The sequence below is a fragment of the Corvus brachyrhynchos genome, unplaced genomic scaffold (assembly GCF_000691975.1).
Source record: "Corvus brachyrhynchos isolate BGI_N302 unplaced genomic scaffold, ASM69197v1 scaffold53, whole genome shotgun sequence".
Lineage (NCBI taxonomy): Eukaryota > Metazoa > Chordata > Aves > Passeriformes > Corvidae > Corvus > Corvus brachyrhynchos.
The window spans coordinates 1,641,827-1,657,184 of record NW_008237681.1 but is presented as its reverse complement, the minus strand read 5'-3'; the positions used below and the strand labels follow the sequence as shown (position 1 = coordinate 1,657,184).

Below are 15,358 nucleotides of genomic sequence, written 5' to 3'. Positions count from 1 at the left end.
TCCTGCTGAGTCTCTTTTCTTGTGGTGGAAACAGATGGTTGGATACATCAAGGCCAGATTTTAATCTCAGCTGTAATCATGTAAGCCTAAAGCTGTTTTGCTGAAATCTTTGCAGGGGCTTGTTTTCACAATAGAAAGTGGTCAGTGGCTTAAGGTATTCCCAACCCCTGGCTCATTTTCACTGGCATGCTCTCCCCTCAGGGATTTGGGTTAAAATAAAACAATTAATAAAACATGACTTTTTCAACTTGGATCAACTCCCTGATTTAATCCACAAAACTGACTCACAACCACTTGCACCAGGACAACTTGGAGGGTGAAGTCCTATGACAAACACCAGAGCAACTGGGACAGGAATACTATTTAGCCAACAAACATGAAGCTGCAGCCTCAAGAGGTTAGCAACAACCAGAGGGCTAACGCAGTGATGTAAAGCAAGAACTCAGGCTAGGAAAGGAAGAACAAGTCAGAGGTTACTTTGGTAAGTTAGAGGTTACTAAATTACATATACCCAGTGAAATTTACTGTGGCCTAGACTTCATAGGGAACTGGCTAAAGTAATTTAAACACATTAGCAATTATTTTTTACAGCTTTGAGGATACAAGGGGTGCTAAAAGACTGGAAATAAGTAACCAGTATGCTGGCTTGCACAGGCAGAAAGAAGAGCTGATAATAATTTTAACCCAACATATGTGTATGCAGTCATTGCACAAGGCAGGCATATCTTGCCCCACACATCTGTCCACTTCCCTAGTGTTAGCACTGTTATTTTTATTATTTTTAGCTGTGTGGTAAGCCAGTTTAAGGAACCAATTTGTCTGCAAACTCTTCCCACTCCCCCTTTACTCCACACCTAAAAGCTGTGTTAATTCTGCTGGAACAAATCCTTAATTTTACTTAGAGTGTGGCTGTGTAGACACTAATGCCATGCAAGAAAAAAAGAACAAGCAAATGATGTGCAAGAAGGGAAACAGGGCAGCCCAAGTTTATTTTCATAACACTACCACATGATCATATTTAACAGCTGGCCAGCCTAACTCAGCACAATTAATAATCACATACAAGTCCAGGATCTAATAAAGAGAAAAGCAACAGCTAGGATACATTTTTTAAGATTAAATCAAGTCAGGCAAACCTAATTTCCTTCTATGACTAGTAACAGACAAGGATAGAAGCAGTACCTGTGCTATAATTAAATGTCACTTATATTCTGCCACTATTTTCTGCAACATTCTTGTAAATCAGGCAAGGCAACATGGCCTGGACAACTAACTGTTAGATGGGCATACTTTGTGATCAAAGCTGGAACACAGAATTATGAATCCGCACCAATATTAACAAAATTAAATGAAAATACCACCAGTATAGCAGAGAGGCATTTCAACATTTTCATATGGGAGCAATACTTTAGTACAGTCAGGAGCTAGAAACAACAGACTTTCTTTATACTACTTCCATTTGTAATAGAGACATAAAAGACTAAAAAGCTGACAGAATTATACTTTCTGTATTTGGCCAGCTGGCATTTCTTTTTTTCTTAGCTTATAATTCAGTTGTCTTAGATCTGTGCCTTTGCTGGTATTGCTTTCCTGTGACTGAGATTATATCAATCACATCCCAAGGGAATTCAGTAGAAATGAACCAAAAAGAGTCAACATAGAAGTAGGGCTTCTGTTTCTTCCACAATAACTTACTTAAACTTCATGTTTTAAGCAATAACTGAACTGACACACCTGCTGGAGTCTACTTCTATAGCTATATACTTGATTGTATAGAAAAGTACTTATACTTTATTGTTTAAATAAGACTTTTTAGCTGTTCTACTATCTTAAATTATTTTAACACTTTTTGCCTTTCATACATATAGGCAGTTTTTTCTACTAGCATTTAAAATAGCTGTTGTCACTGCCGTATTGATCAGGCTGATATATTTATCCACTTGGAGAATTAGTTCTTCCACTTCAACCTAGAGTGAACTCATAGAATTTTCTAATCACTACATTAGAAACCCTTGTCTCTGAAAATGCAGAATATCTTCTGGAATTTATATGTATGTTCCAAATTGGTGATAAGACTTTGATTATCTCTGGTTTTTATATTTCTCAAAGGAATTCCAAATAATGTCTGTTCTTGCAGCTCTTAATTTTCTTTCTCTCAAATAATTCTCCATAGCCTTTCTGTATCAGAACAATTAAAGCTCAATTTATTTTTGTTTGTTTCCTTGTTAAGTCATCACTTAAATTCTAATTCCTTTAACATGGGATGGGTCAATCAGTCATTTTTGTTTCATGTCTGCTGATCTGTCTTGGCTAGTAGGTGGCATATATGCCATATTTGACTTCAGCACTATTAAAACTCTACAGCCATTTGACTGATCTGTGAATCCACCAACATTTGAGCATTTTGCATATAAAAGACAGCTAAATTTGAGGGAGTTTTTTGAACCATAAATATCCCTACAGTAACAGTTAAATATTCTAAGTCCCACTGTACATTAGAAAAAAAGAGAAGAAAATCAAAAACTCCCCTGAATATCACAATTCACTAAACGCCTCAGCAATTCAGTGTTCTAGCTACTTTCCCCTTTGGTTCCTTTGACAAATGCAGTAATCTGCAAGGCTATGACACAAACCAGTTGAGAGCAGCTAGAATTACTGTTGCTAAGAAAAAGATCCCCATGGAGCTTCCACAAAAGGTATAAGAATGACTAGATCTAACATAAAATTACAGATTAGCAACTGAACACGTGCATCGTGTTGGATTTGTGTTCATCTTTGAAGTGGGACAAGATACAAGATAACAAAAGTAACTTAGATGAAGATTTTTCCAGCAGATTTGTAAGTGTGCTGCTAAATATCTCTCAGATATATAGAGGCTTTGCAAAATAACGTTTTTATGTTGCACACATACTAGACTCAGTAGAGAGACAGTGAATGATATCATGAGTCACATGAGATGTATTCAAACTGCTTTGAATCAATATGTCCCTGTCAGGTCATCATTTACCAAGCAGCTTTCTCACTGGGGTTGCTGTATTAGGTCTGAATCATTTGTTGTGGGTGAAGTTTTGCATATGAAACTACCTCCAATATAAAAAATACAATGCCTCCAACATGAAACCCACAAATAAGTAATATGTACCATTCTTTTCAAAATAGCAAGTTGTTAATTTTGTACTGGTGCAGAGTGTTCTGTGTGATATAAACCAAATTAATATAAGGCCTGACAATTCCATAGGGATTTTATAGTGTGAAACGATACCCTCTCTCAATTATAACAGCTATATGAAAATCGCTCTTTGCCATTTCATTTTGCACTGGTGTGTGTAGATGAGGAACCAAATCTTTTCTGAGTATCATTTCATATCCTGTTTTTCTGCCCTGCAGATATTCATGGGCTGAAACTAAAATCCCCTTTGGAGACCAGAGCAATGATGGTAACAAAATTCTGGATCTGGCCATGTCCACAGTGAACAGCACCTCCAACACTTTCCTGTGGCACAGTGGCATGGTCTGCAAGCCCCTTCCAGTTCTGTGGATCAGAATCCACACAGGAGACCCACAGGAGAGCAAACTCTGAGTTTCTCAGAGCAGGTGAGCTCTGTTACAGCTGCATAGCAGGGAAACTGAGAGACAACACATGGAGCTGGAACAAGATGGGTGTTGATGCCAGGTAAAAAGCACAGTTCCATGTTGATCAAATGTTGCCCAGCTGCAACGAAGCGTGATTCTCACAAAGACACCTAAGTGCACCCATGATGTCTCCTTTATAAAGGCAAGAAAAACAGATGAAATCCAGCTTCCACTGAAGTCAGCTGGAGCTTTGGCACCGACTTAACTGAATCAGCATTTCACCCCAGAACATCTCTGTCGCAGGTTAGCAAGGAGATTCAGGAACTTTAAGACTCTGTCATCTCTCTAGTCTTCATTTGGCAAAAAGTTACTCAGCCTCACGAAGAACTGCACCTGCAGCATGCAGCTGGCACCACAATTTCTCACCCTGTTACACTGACAACTCTAAAGAGACCAATTCAGAAAAATATTATTCAACAATTACACCAGTTTCTAAGGAGTCTACTTGGAAAATGCATGAACTGCACCAGCTCTTAGTCAAGGCACTGATTCTTCACTCCCAAAGCTCCCTTTTTGCTTTTACCAGTGTTGCATCACTCTGTGTTGCATTAGTAAAGGAAAAACAATCTTCTGAACGGTTTTCTACCCATCAACCTGCCTTGCATTCTTTCAGTTTAACTAATGCCAGCGGAACTACTATTGCCCATTTGCAAGGCAGTATGAAGTTTACTCATGATCATTTGACCTTAAAGTATCACACAAATCTCCCATAAAACAGAGTCACATTTCAGAATTCCAGGATTTCTCCCCTATACCTTTTTCTTTTCCTGTTGACTGGCCTATACAATACAGTATTTTTTTAATCTTGTGATTTCTGGTGTCTCCTGCAGATGAAGAGTGTGAGCACACTGCTATTTTTATGTTGCCTGAAGCCAAATAATTAACAATTGCATTGCACTCAGCAATTATACTGCATTATGTACCTTCCAAGGGCTGTGCAAACATTAGTTGGGCTTCATAAATGTCAGTTTTTATAACTTAAATCAGGTCATGCTTTGTTAGTACTCTGAATAGAGCCCTTCCCTCCTGCCTCCCCAAATCCCAGAAATTCAGAAAGGAAATATTTGAGAGATCCAATTGAGTGCTATCCAGAAAGAGATGAAACTATTTCAGAATGCAAACTTTCAGAATATTAAAAAGGCTCTCATTTTCATGGAGTTATATATATATATATATATATATACTGAGCCTGGTTTTGCCAATGCCACTTTTAAAAGCTTTTTGGAACAGTAAGAAGACTGTGTTTTTCTTTGGGAAACCAACATCAACAAACAAAATGAAAACAGATTAAAATGGGTTAAACCCCACCCTCATCCCCACAAAAAATACCAACAGCAAGGAGAGAAGGCAATTTTCTTCACTGATTGTTTTTCCATCTACAATTGTTCTTGTAAGAATTCATGATGGCATCACTTTCTGAGCACCAATGACAAGTTGGAGATATGCTGATACCAGCACAATCGGTGGCCTCTTTGATGGGAAATACAAAACCAATATCTGACCCACTAACAAGTTTCCCCAACATTTTGGATAATGGTATCAGTGTAAAGAGTAATATTAATTACTAATAAGGGTTTGGGGTCTTTTTTTTGCACCTGAGCTCTTTACGATTCAAAATGATACAAACACAAGGATAGGAAAAATGCAGTACTGTTCCTAAAAACCCACCCACAAACTCAACCGACTTAAAATAAACACATTTTTAGAGTTATCACAGGAAATTTTAGATTTTTCCTTAATTAGCAATTCAGACTGACGGTAATTTATCTCTCCAGTTACTCATGTTTACTGCATAAAGCAACCTGTGTCATTCTCTATACACCTAATGCCATGCACTTCAATAAACACTGAAATGTTTAATGAAGTTGACAGTTAAGTTCATGGCATTAGATCTCAGGGCTGATACTGCAATAAGATTAATGGGGCACTTCTGATTTCTCAGAGATACAACTGCAAGCTTGCAAAAGAATAAAAGAGCTTCATTACAATGGTTGGTATTTGGTTTCTGGTTTTGCCTCCTGAAGACTCCATACAGTTCTAGGCACTGACAGATTTTAAACTGGTGAGGGTCACATATAAACTGGAAAAGAAGGTGATGGAATTTCAGAGTTTTTCTTTGTAACTATGATCGAGTTCTCAGTTATTCCAAGGGGTTTTAATGTGAATGAGACTGAAATCCTTACAGCTGATTTTTGCTTTAATGAAAACCTGAATTCTGGAGCACAGATGGCAGTTAAAAAAAAAAAAAAAAAGAAAAAGAAACAGCATGACAACCTACTGTAAGGCAACTCACTCCAGTCCTTGGATAAGGGTCATTTCAAAGTGTTTTCCAATACTGCTGTATATTAGTAACAGTTCCATTGTACCAGGAAGTGTGATGAGACTAACAAATAGGCTTTACATGAACTTGACCGCTTTCAAACTGCCCCTTCAAATGAAAATTTCTATGCAGCTGCAATTTTTTATGGTTTCTGGGTGCACTATAGGGCTAATTTAATCCCATTAATATAGTTTTATATTGCCATTTGTGGTTTTTATATTTTATTTTATTTTATTTTATTTTATTTTATTTTATTCAAAGCTGAGTTAAAATACCAGGAACATTATTTTGCTTCTTTGGAAAATCTGAAAAAAGAGGTGTGAAATTCTGCCATTCTTACTCAGTTGTTACACTTTCAAACTTATAGAATTCAGTTTTTGCTTTGCTTCAAAAGCCAGACTTGTCCAAACCACTTGCAATCACAAAGTTTTCCAGACACACAGGTTGGAAAACTAAAGTGCTTTTAACAGCTGTGTCCCAAGTTCAGAATATAGGTCTCTGCGTGCTTTGTTAGCCCTGAGGAGGGAAGCAGGGACTTCAACATTTTGGCTATGTCTTCCACTGTTTGCCTTTTACTGTCACAGCGGCTGCTGCTGCTGTTGCTGTGGATGACATCTGATGTTGACATCAGACTTTTGGGAGATAGAACAGACTTTCAATATCTGCGCTCAGTCAGTGGGAGAAAAAGCCTTCACAAGAGGCCTCACAAAACGAAATAATCTGCTCCTCCTCCTCAACCTTCTATCACCCTCTCCTGCAAACACCAAAAATCTTCAGAGGAAGGCAGGCTAATGAGTCACCCCTGAGCCCCACTTCTAATTAATTTATGCTCTCTCTTAGGGGAGTGTCTCTGCAAGCACAACTGATAATGTAAATAAATCATCTGTATTTTGCACAAAAGTCGTATTTATTGAAGTCATTCTAAATATTGTAAGCAAGCAACCACATACTGACATTTCTTGTTTTCTGAACAGAGAAGGACTTGGTGGACTTGACATGATGGTTGGAGGCTGGCTTCAACATAGAGATCACAAAATGGTGATTTTCAGTTCTCTGAGAAGTTAGGAAGGGGGTCAGCAGAACTGCTGACTTGGACTTTCAGGGAACATACTTTGGTCTATTTAGGAGCCTGGTTTACAGAGCCCCTTAGGAGGTAGTCTTGAAGGACAGAGGAGTCCAGGAAGGCTGGACATTCTTCGTGAAGGAAATCCTAAAGGTGCGGGAGGAGGTTGTTCCCCTGTGCCAAAAGATGAGCCAGCAGGGGAGAAGACTCCTGGTAATTAGGAGAAAAACGGAGAGCTTATGACCTTTGGAAGAAGGGGCAGACAACTCAGGAGGACTACAAGTATGTTGTGAGGTTATGCAGGGAGAAAATCAGAAGGGCCAAAATCTAACTAGAATTTGATCTGGCTACTGCCATAAAGGACATAAAAAATGTTTCCAAAAATATGTCAGCAAGAAAAGGAGAGCTAAGGAGATTCTCCATTCTTTACTGGATGTGGGGGGAAACACAGTGACAAAGGATGAGGAAAAGGTTGAGGTATTTAGTGTCTTCTTGGTCCCAGTTTTCAGTAGCAAGACCAGCTAGTCTCTTGGTACCCAGCCCCCTGAGCTGGAAGATGGGGAGCAGAATGAATCCCTCATAATCCGAATGGAAATGGTTAGTGACCTGCTACACTACTTAGACATACACAGGTTATGGGGCCAGATTGGATCCACCCAAGGATATTGAGGGAGCTCGTGGAAATGCTCATCAAGCCACTTTCCTTTCCCAGCAGTCCTGGCTAACCAGGGAGGTCCTGGTTGACTGGAAGTTAGCAAATGCAACGCCCATCTGCAAGACAGTCTGGATGAGGGATATGGGGAACTACAGGCCTGCCAGCCTGACCTCAGTGATGGGGAATGTCATTGAGTCATCACACAGCCATCATACAGCACGTACAGGACAATCAGGAGATCAGGCCCAGCCAGGATGCATTTATGAAAGGCAGGTCCTGCTTGACCAGCCTGATCTCTTTCTGTGACATGGTGACCCATCTAATGGCTGAGAGAAAAGCTGTTGTGCAGGATGTTGTCTACCCGGACTTTAGTAATGCGTCTGACACTGTTTTCCATAGCATTCTCCTGGAGAAACTGGCTGCTCATGGCTTGGATGGGTGTACTCTTTGCTGGGTAAAACAAACTGTCTGGATGGCCAGGTCCAGAGAAAGGTGGTGGATGGAGTTGCATCCAATTGGCAGCTAGTCACAAGTGGTGTTCCCCAGGGATCAGTGTTGGGCTCAGACCTGTTCAATTCCTTTATCAATGATCTGGATAAGGGGATCGAGTACACCCTCAGTCAGTTTGCAGATGACACTAAGTTGGGCAGGGGTGTTGATCTGCTGGAAGGTAGGGAGGCACCGCAGAGGGATCTGGACAGGCTGGAATGATGAGCCAAGGCCAATTGTATGATGTTCAAAAAGATGAAGTGTCTGGTCCTGCACTTGGGTCACAACGACCCCACTGAAGTTTGGGGAGGAGCGGCTGAAAATCTGCCTGGTGGAAAAGGCCCTGGGGGTGCTGGTCAACAGCAGCTGAACATGAGACAGAATATGCCCAGGTGGCCAAGAAGGCCAATGGCATCCCAGCCTGTATCAGCAATGGTGTGGCCTGCAGGACCAGGGCAGTGATTGTCCCCCTGTACTCGGCACTGGTGAGGGCACACCTCAAATCCTGTGTTCAGTTTTGGGCCCCTCACTGCAGGAAAGACACTGAGGTGCTGGAGTGAGTCTAGAGAGAGCAACAAAGCTGGTGAAGGCTCTGGAGCACAAGTCTTATGAGGAGCGGCTGAGGGAGCTGGGGGTGTTTAGCCTGGAGAAAAGGAGGCTCAGGACCTTATTGCTCTCTACAGCTGCCAAAAAGGAGGCTGTAGACAGGTGGGGTCAGTCTCTTCTCACAAGCTTCTAACAAGCGATAGGAAAAGACGAAATGTCCTCAAGTTGTGGCAGGGGAAGTTTAGATTGGATATTAGGAAAAATTTCTTCACTGAAAGGGTTGCCACGCATTGGAACAGGCTGCTCAGCAAATGGTGGAGTTGCCATCCCTGGGGGTATTTAAAAGATGTGTAGATGTGGCACTTGGGGACATGGTTTAGTGATGGACTTGGCAGTGCTGGGCTGGCAGTTGATCTTCACGATCTTTTCCAACCTAAATAATTCTATGACTTCATGATTCTCATTCTTTCCAACCAAAAAGCTGCCTACGTCAAAGGAAGAAAACATTAACAGAAAAAAAGTAGTGGTAGCCCTGTAACCCTGTTAAGTTTGAACAAATTACAGGGAGAACTATCACAAGATTATCTTTACTGTCTTATTATGTGAAATGGGTTGAATAGAGGACTTCCTGAAGAATAAAAGTTTTCAGAGAGCTTGATGCTGCAATCCTTATGTTTGCTACAGAGAATCTACCTACAAGACACTTACTTGCAATGGACTGAGTAATTTGCATCTATGAGTGTTGCTCACCATAGGAGAGCTGTTAGAGTCTGATAAAGCTTGAATTTCTCAATTATTAAACTTAAAGCTAAAAAAGCAACAACTGTAAAACAATTGAATTTGCTAATGTTAACTCTTCCATAACATTCAGTGTTAATATGATACCAAGCCTATCTGAGTTGGAGGGCTTCCTAATATTTCTGTAAAACATAAAATACACTTCAGCAACATAAAAATGCTTGCTCTAATAAGAATGAACTGAATTAGGCGCAACAAGGAGTAAGAAAAAGGAGATTTTGCATCAATATGGTAAGCATATGTTCCATCCTTTACAAAATGCCATTGTGCAAGCTATTTGGTGGGATAGGCTGCTGGTTTGGTGTTGATGGCTGCAACAGATTTATTGTCTTTCAAACTCATGTCAGCTGCAGCAAAACAAAGAAGTATGTCAGTATGTTAAATTACAAATCTTTTTCCATTTTCAAAAAATGTTTCAGCACTAGTCAAAGTTTCAAGTCTTCAGATATTTTATACCTCTCAATTCATCTATTCCTCTTCAGTACTCACACATATATTTCCAGCCAGGACAGGTGCACTGTTCTGCCACATATCATTTAGTCTAAATATTCAACATTTGGTGATAAGCCAAAGAGACTACTTTTTTTTTCCTTTCCAGAGGGAACTCCGTAGTTTTCTTTTGAGAGAGAATAGGAATGAAAGGGGAATCCCAGAAATTCCCTTCCCATTAGCCCTGTGCTTGAAATATTATTAACACTTTCATTTTCTCACTCCTACTCTCATCATTTGAATCTGGGTCATAACAGCATGCCTACACTTCAGTACCCTGAGTGGGTGGTTGTTTTGGCTGGAACTAAGGCATACTTGCTTTGTGACACAGAGTGCCCTTATGGTGACACATACCTGTCCTTTTCAGTTACTTTCTATACCTTGTCTTTTTTTTTCTTAATCATCTTGTTTATTATAAAAGATAGACTAGAGAGTGGAATTCATGTTATTCAGTATTCATATTGTTTCAACAATGTGCGAAAGGAAAACCTATGAAACACTTTAGTCTATTCCCTACAGCATCTTTTCTTTTCCCTTACCATATACCTTTCCCTTAGTAAAATACTTTGATCTATGCCCTACCCTCAAATACTACAGATCATGCCTGAAATCTCAGGTTCAGTCTCTAGTACTAGATTCTTAAGATCCAAAATGAAGAATCTGCAGAGCTAGAATTAAATTACAGTAGCTATTAAATTCACTTAGTGTCAGACTGATTATGTAAAGAGAGGGTCAGACCTATAAGAACTCTTGCATGAAAAGAAAAGAGGGACCAAAAGAGATATGTGAAAGAAGTCCAATCTTCAAATTTCCTTGCTAGCCAAAAACCAAAACCAAGAGCTGGTACATAAAAGGCTTAAATGATGCACAGCAGAATGGGAGTGACACCTGTAGATTTATGCCTTTCCAATCAAGTGAGGTCTCCTATTGACTCTGCATGTGTCTCGTTGAAAAGTTGCTTTCTATCCTGTTTGAAGGGTGGAAAGACTCTGTGAGCAAATAATTCTGTACTTCCAGAAAAGGTGCAGAGAGACGAGATACTATTTTTCTGAACATCTACCATTCTGAGTGTGATTCCAATGAAGATAAAGAAGAGTGATTATTCAACATGGTTTTGTTCTTCCTTCCCCGTTATTGTTAAATGATTATTAAATAATTGGCAAATATTCTTAACAGATGCTATTTTAAAATTTCTATAAAATCAGTACCAACAACCTGTTCAAAGTAGTTCACACCTATTTGTTTTTAGCTAACATACTGAGTAGAGACAAATTGCTTGTGTAGTTATATACAATATTAAAACAATCCTAAAATTATATAAATATATGTATACTGTTTGCTTTTACTATTACTGCCACAAAACAAATGCATGATTTGCAACCTGGTTAATTAGCATCAGGGCTGCTCTTTCTAAATTACAAGTGAGTATCTCTATGCCATCCTTTTTCTTTGCATCTAATTAAGGCTAATGCATACTGCCCTACAAGAATTTGCAAGCTGTAGAGAGAAATAATGCAGTGTTAGTTTTGTGATTTAGTGCACAGGACACATTTGTGCTAAATCTCTGTAAACTGGGCCCGTGGTCAAAAGGAGCAATTAGCACTTTGTTAGTATGCAATGATGTACTAATCTACACAGTCCCCAAAAGCAATTGTCTAATCCTTTTGCCCTCATATACAAATTTTCTACAGTATGTACCACCTTGCCCCTAAAATGGCCCATTACAACACAGTTACTGTAAAAAAGGGTTTCCTGTGATTACAATCTATGTATCAATTAGAATTTGTTTATTGGAAAAAAACCCATGTTGTTCCATTAACCCCTTTTTCTGTGCTGAGATAGCTGCATAGTTCTCTGAAACTGTTAAACAGCTGTAACTGTTCCATTAAAGAGAAAAAGGGGGTCAAATCTAGGTGACAGAATATTTCCATCTGAACCCCCTCTAAAGGTTTTTCCTAACTAAAAATAAACTGCTGCAAGCCGTGATCTCCAGGAAAATAAGCCTGGTGCTAAAAGTGGACGGATGGTAAAAATCAGAGAAAGTATCGATAACACCAACAGCTGTGAGAGGACTAAACCCTAATATTCTGTGAGTGTTCCACATCCCCCTCTTGTGGCTGCTATGTAAAGGATGTGAGTCTATCAGGAGTACCACTTAAACTAACATTTAATATAGATGGCCTTTGTGATAGCCACCAGAGATAGTCCACAGTGAGGGCTACAAAAATCAAGGAGGAAAACAAGGCAGCATACTGCCAGAAATCTGAGAGTGTTAGAGCCTTGCTGGTAAAGGCCTAGTTTCAAAGGCTGTTTTCCAAAAATCAGGCTCATTATATCAGTATCTCAGCTGTGGCACCCACCAGCCAAAACACCTTCAGCCACTAACCATTTTGGAAAATCTTGGCAGTCCAATATGTGCCTACACACGAAGGGGTTACAGGCACCCTCTCCTCCCTATTTCAGTTGCCTAGAAGCAAGCTAATACTGCAGTTTCATATTTACCCAGAAAAACTCACAAGGTATCTACCACAGTTCCAAAAAGAGTATGGAAAACTAAGATGCTAGCTCCCTCACACTAATATTGAAATTTAATCCTGAAGTTAAAGGAGAAAATAAAAAAGGAAGTTCTGTGAACTGACAGCACAATCAGTAACTTTAACAGAATGAACCTTCATAGAGACATCTAAATAAAAAGACATCCTTCAGAGTCACTGCCATATAGCTGTTCCTGATATTATCCAAAAACCTCTTCAGCTCTTCAGACTGTGAGAACAATGGGCACACTCTGGGATTTGACAGGAGGAAGGGAAGAACAGTGAAAAGGTTTATGTATAAATAAATATCATTACCTAAACTATTTGCAACACTGCATAAACTAATATATTCCTTCTAACCTTCTGAAAGAAATAAGTTAGAGATTATGATGGGATGAGACTATTTAGATCAATTTTAATGTATAGAATACCCTAACATTACAAAATTTATTAATGGATCTGTTACACAGCAAAACAGTTCTACTAAGGTCATATCAACTACTTGTCCACCTCATTCAATTCCTTGTGCAAGAAGCAGTACCTGATTCATTTGATTTCCTCCATCTGTCTTTCTGTTTCCTCAGTTCAGCACTCCAGGACACCACCTTTTGCAAAGAATGCTTTAAATTTGCTCTGGAAAGAAAATATAGTAGCTTGGATATTATCCAACAGGGCTAAGCAGGGAGAAGATTTCTTTGCTTGTTTGCTTCTAAGCTGCAGAAAGCTATCTGAAATATTTGTAACAGTACTGAATTAGTTTTCAGTTATTTCATTTAGCTTTCACTGTCAATGAGTTTTGTAACAGACCAGTGGTAGGTGAGGAGTAGATAATATGTTAACAAGAAGGCTGTTCCTGTTTCTACTTAGTGTCAGCACCTGCCATTTGGGATTCTCTCCAAAATTTGTGTTCCATTTGTGAGAATACTGAAAAACAATGAAGAGACTTACTGAGTATTGTAGTTCTGCTTGTCTACACTTACTTAGCAAATTAATAAAGAAAAAGAAATGACCATATGGAACTGTAAGTTTTCAGATATGTTATCCACAGTGCACAGCAGTAAGATCCTGCCAAAGATTCAGCATTTGAATATATTGTTTAATATTCATGCAGCAAAATTTAAACTGATTATGTTCCAAAAATACTTTTTTAGATTCGACTTTGCTGAAAATAGTGAATTGCTCATCTGATTAATACATTTTTATTTAAATAAAATAACATATTTTAATATATGTTGCTATCATGCTGTTATAAATATTGGAAATGATTAACACTGGGAGAGTATTAAAAATTTAAACTGTTTCACCATCTGTGCTGTTTGTTTATTCTTCACATTTCATTCAACTTGGACAGTGAAAATAGATTAATTTGTTTTTCTCTTTCACTCTTGTGTGGTAGCATAACAATTCAGTGTCTCTGCTACAAACATTGCAAGGGTATATTTATCTCCAGACTGCCAAATCAAAAAAATGCTGTTCTCATACAATTAGAAATAAATAAATAAATAAATAAATAAATAAAATCCCAAACACAACTCGACTTCATTAAAATAATTACATGGTTGGCTTATTGTTTCAGATTTTTATGTTCTTAACTTTTCTCAATATACTGCAGGCAAGCCTGGGCTTACACAGCTGCTGTATATCTATCTAATGTACTTTACAAAAGCCTTTTGCAAAAAGTTTGTCAGCTAACCATGACAAAGGATGCTTGAAGTGTGATGATAAGGTGCGCTTGTCTTTGGTAAAGCACTCTGTGTTACTTTTCTGTGATGAATGGAAGGCCAGTGTGAAGACTTTTCCATAGGGCCACCTTAATGCAGAATGTCCTGCCCACTTGACTGTTGTAGTTTCAAACACTAAACTCTTCAGCTGCAAAGTCAGTGAAGATGGAAACAAGTTTCAAGAATCCAGATTTACTGCAGAGTGGTTCCAGCTCTGATATCCTGTTACAATTTTGCTGTTCAGCTGGAATATCTCAGAGGCATTCTTCTTCCATATTAAAATGAAGAAAAATCTGAAAAACTGAATCCTGAATTGATGTTCTGCCTCACAAAGAGAGGCCATATCCCAAGGCCATTTAATCCCTCAGAATCTGATGGAGGAGCAACTCCCCACTGAATCACTTAAATTATAGCATGAAAACCAAAAATAAATCTGTTTGATTAGCAACAACAAACACTTTGTTCCATGTTCTCAGGCACAATGGCTAGAGATCAATGTCATCTCTAAGTTGGAGTAGATTCCGTGCATTCCTCATAAAATACTTCCCGAATCATGCCACGATCATCCCACATTTATTGATTCCAAGCCTGGATTCAGTGGCAAAGATCTAAGCCTGAGGTCTTTGTTTTTTCTCCAAGTAAAACAAAATAAAACCAATTTCATACAACACAAAACTTCAGATTGTTATCATTCTCTACTTACCTCTCAGTTAAGCTTCTCCTGGACTATTTCCAGCAGCCATTCCACTGTAATTCATTCATTAGCTGCAGTGTTCTGAATTTCAACTGAACTTTTTAAGGCTCTAGTACAGAGATGGAAAACAGAGAAAAGTTAAGATTCAAACCTCTTCTAAATGAATCTTTTTTTTTTCTTGGCAATTTACTTCATGTGGATCACACAGTGACCAGAGCAAGAAGAACACCACTCCACCCATGCTCTCCCCAGTTACATCACAGTGAATCGGGACAACAAGAAAACCAAGGAATTTAAAAAAAAGAAAAAAATTGTGATTTACAAGGAACATTTGAAAACCTTTAAAAATGACAGCTTTGAATGTGATATAGAAATGAAGAACAGGTATAAACAAATTAGACTTTTCTTACATATGA

The 15,358-nt window shown here is 38.7% G+C and overlaps 1 long non-coding RNA gene across 1 annotated transcript in view; it reads right to left on the bottom strand.

Annotated features, from left to right (window-relative positions):
* LOC108446190 overlaps positions 1-15,047 on the bottom strand; it is a 44,805-nt gene extending 29,758 nt beyond the window's left edge. Inside the window, exons 1-2 of the long non-coding RNA XR_001861311.1 lie at positions 14,952-15,047; positions 13,069-13,160 (exon numbers count right to left, since the gene is read on the bottom strand). This is a non-coding gene — a long non-coding RNA (uncharacterized LOC108446190). The remainder of the gene's footprint in view (positions 1-13,068; positions 13,161-14,951) is intronic.
* Between the last annotated feature and the right edge of the window lie 311 nt (positions 15,048-15,358).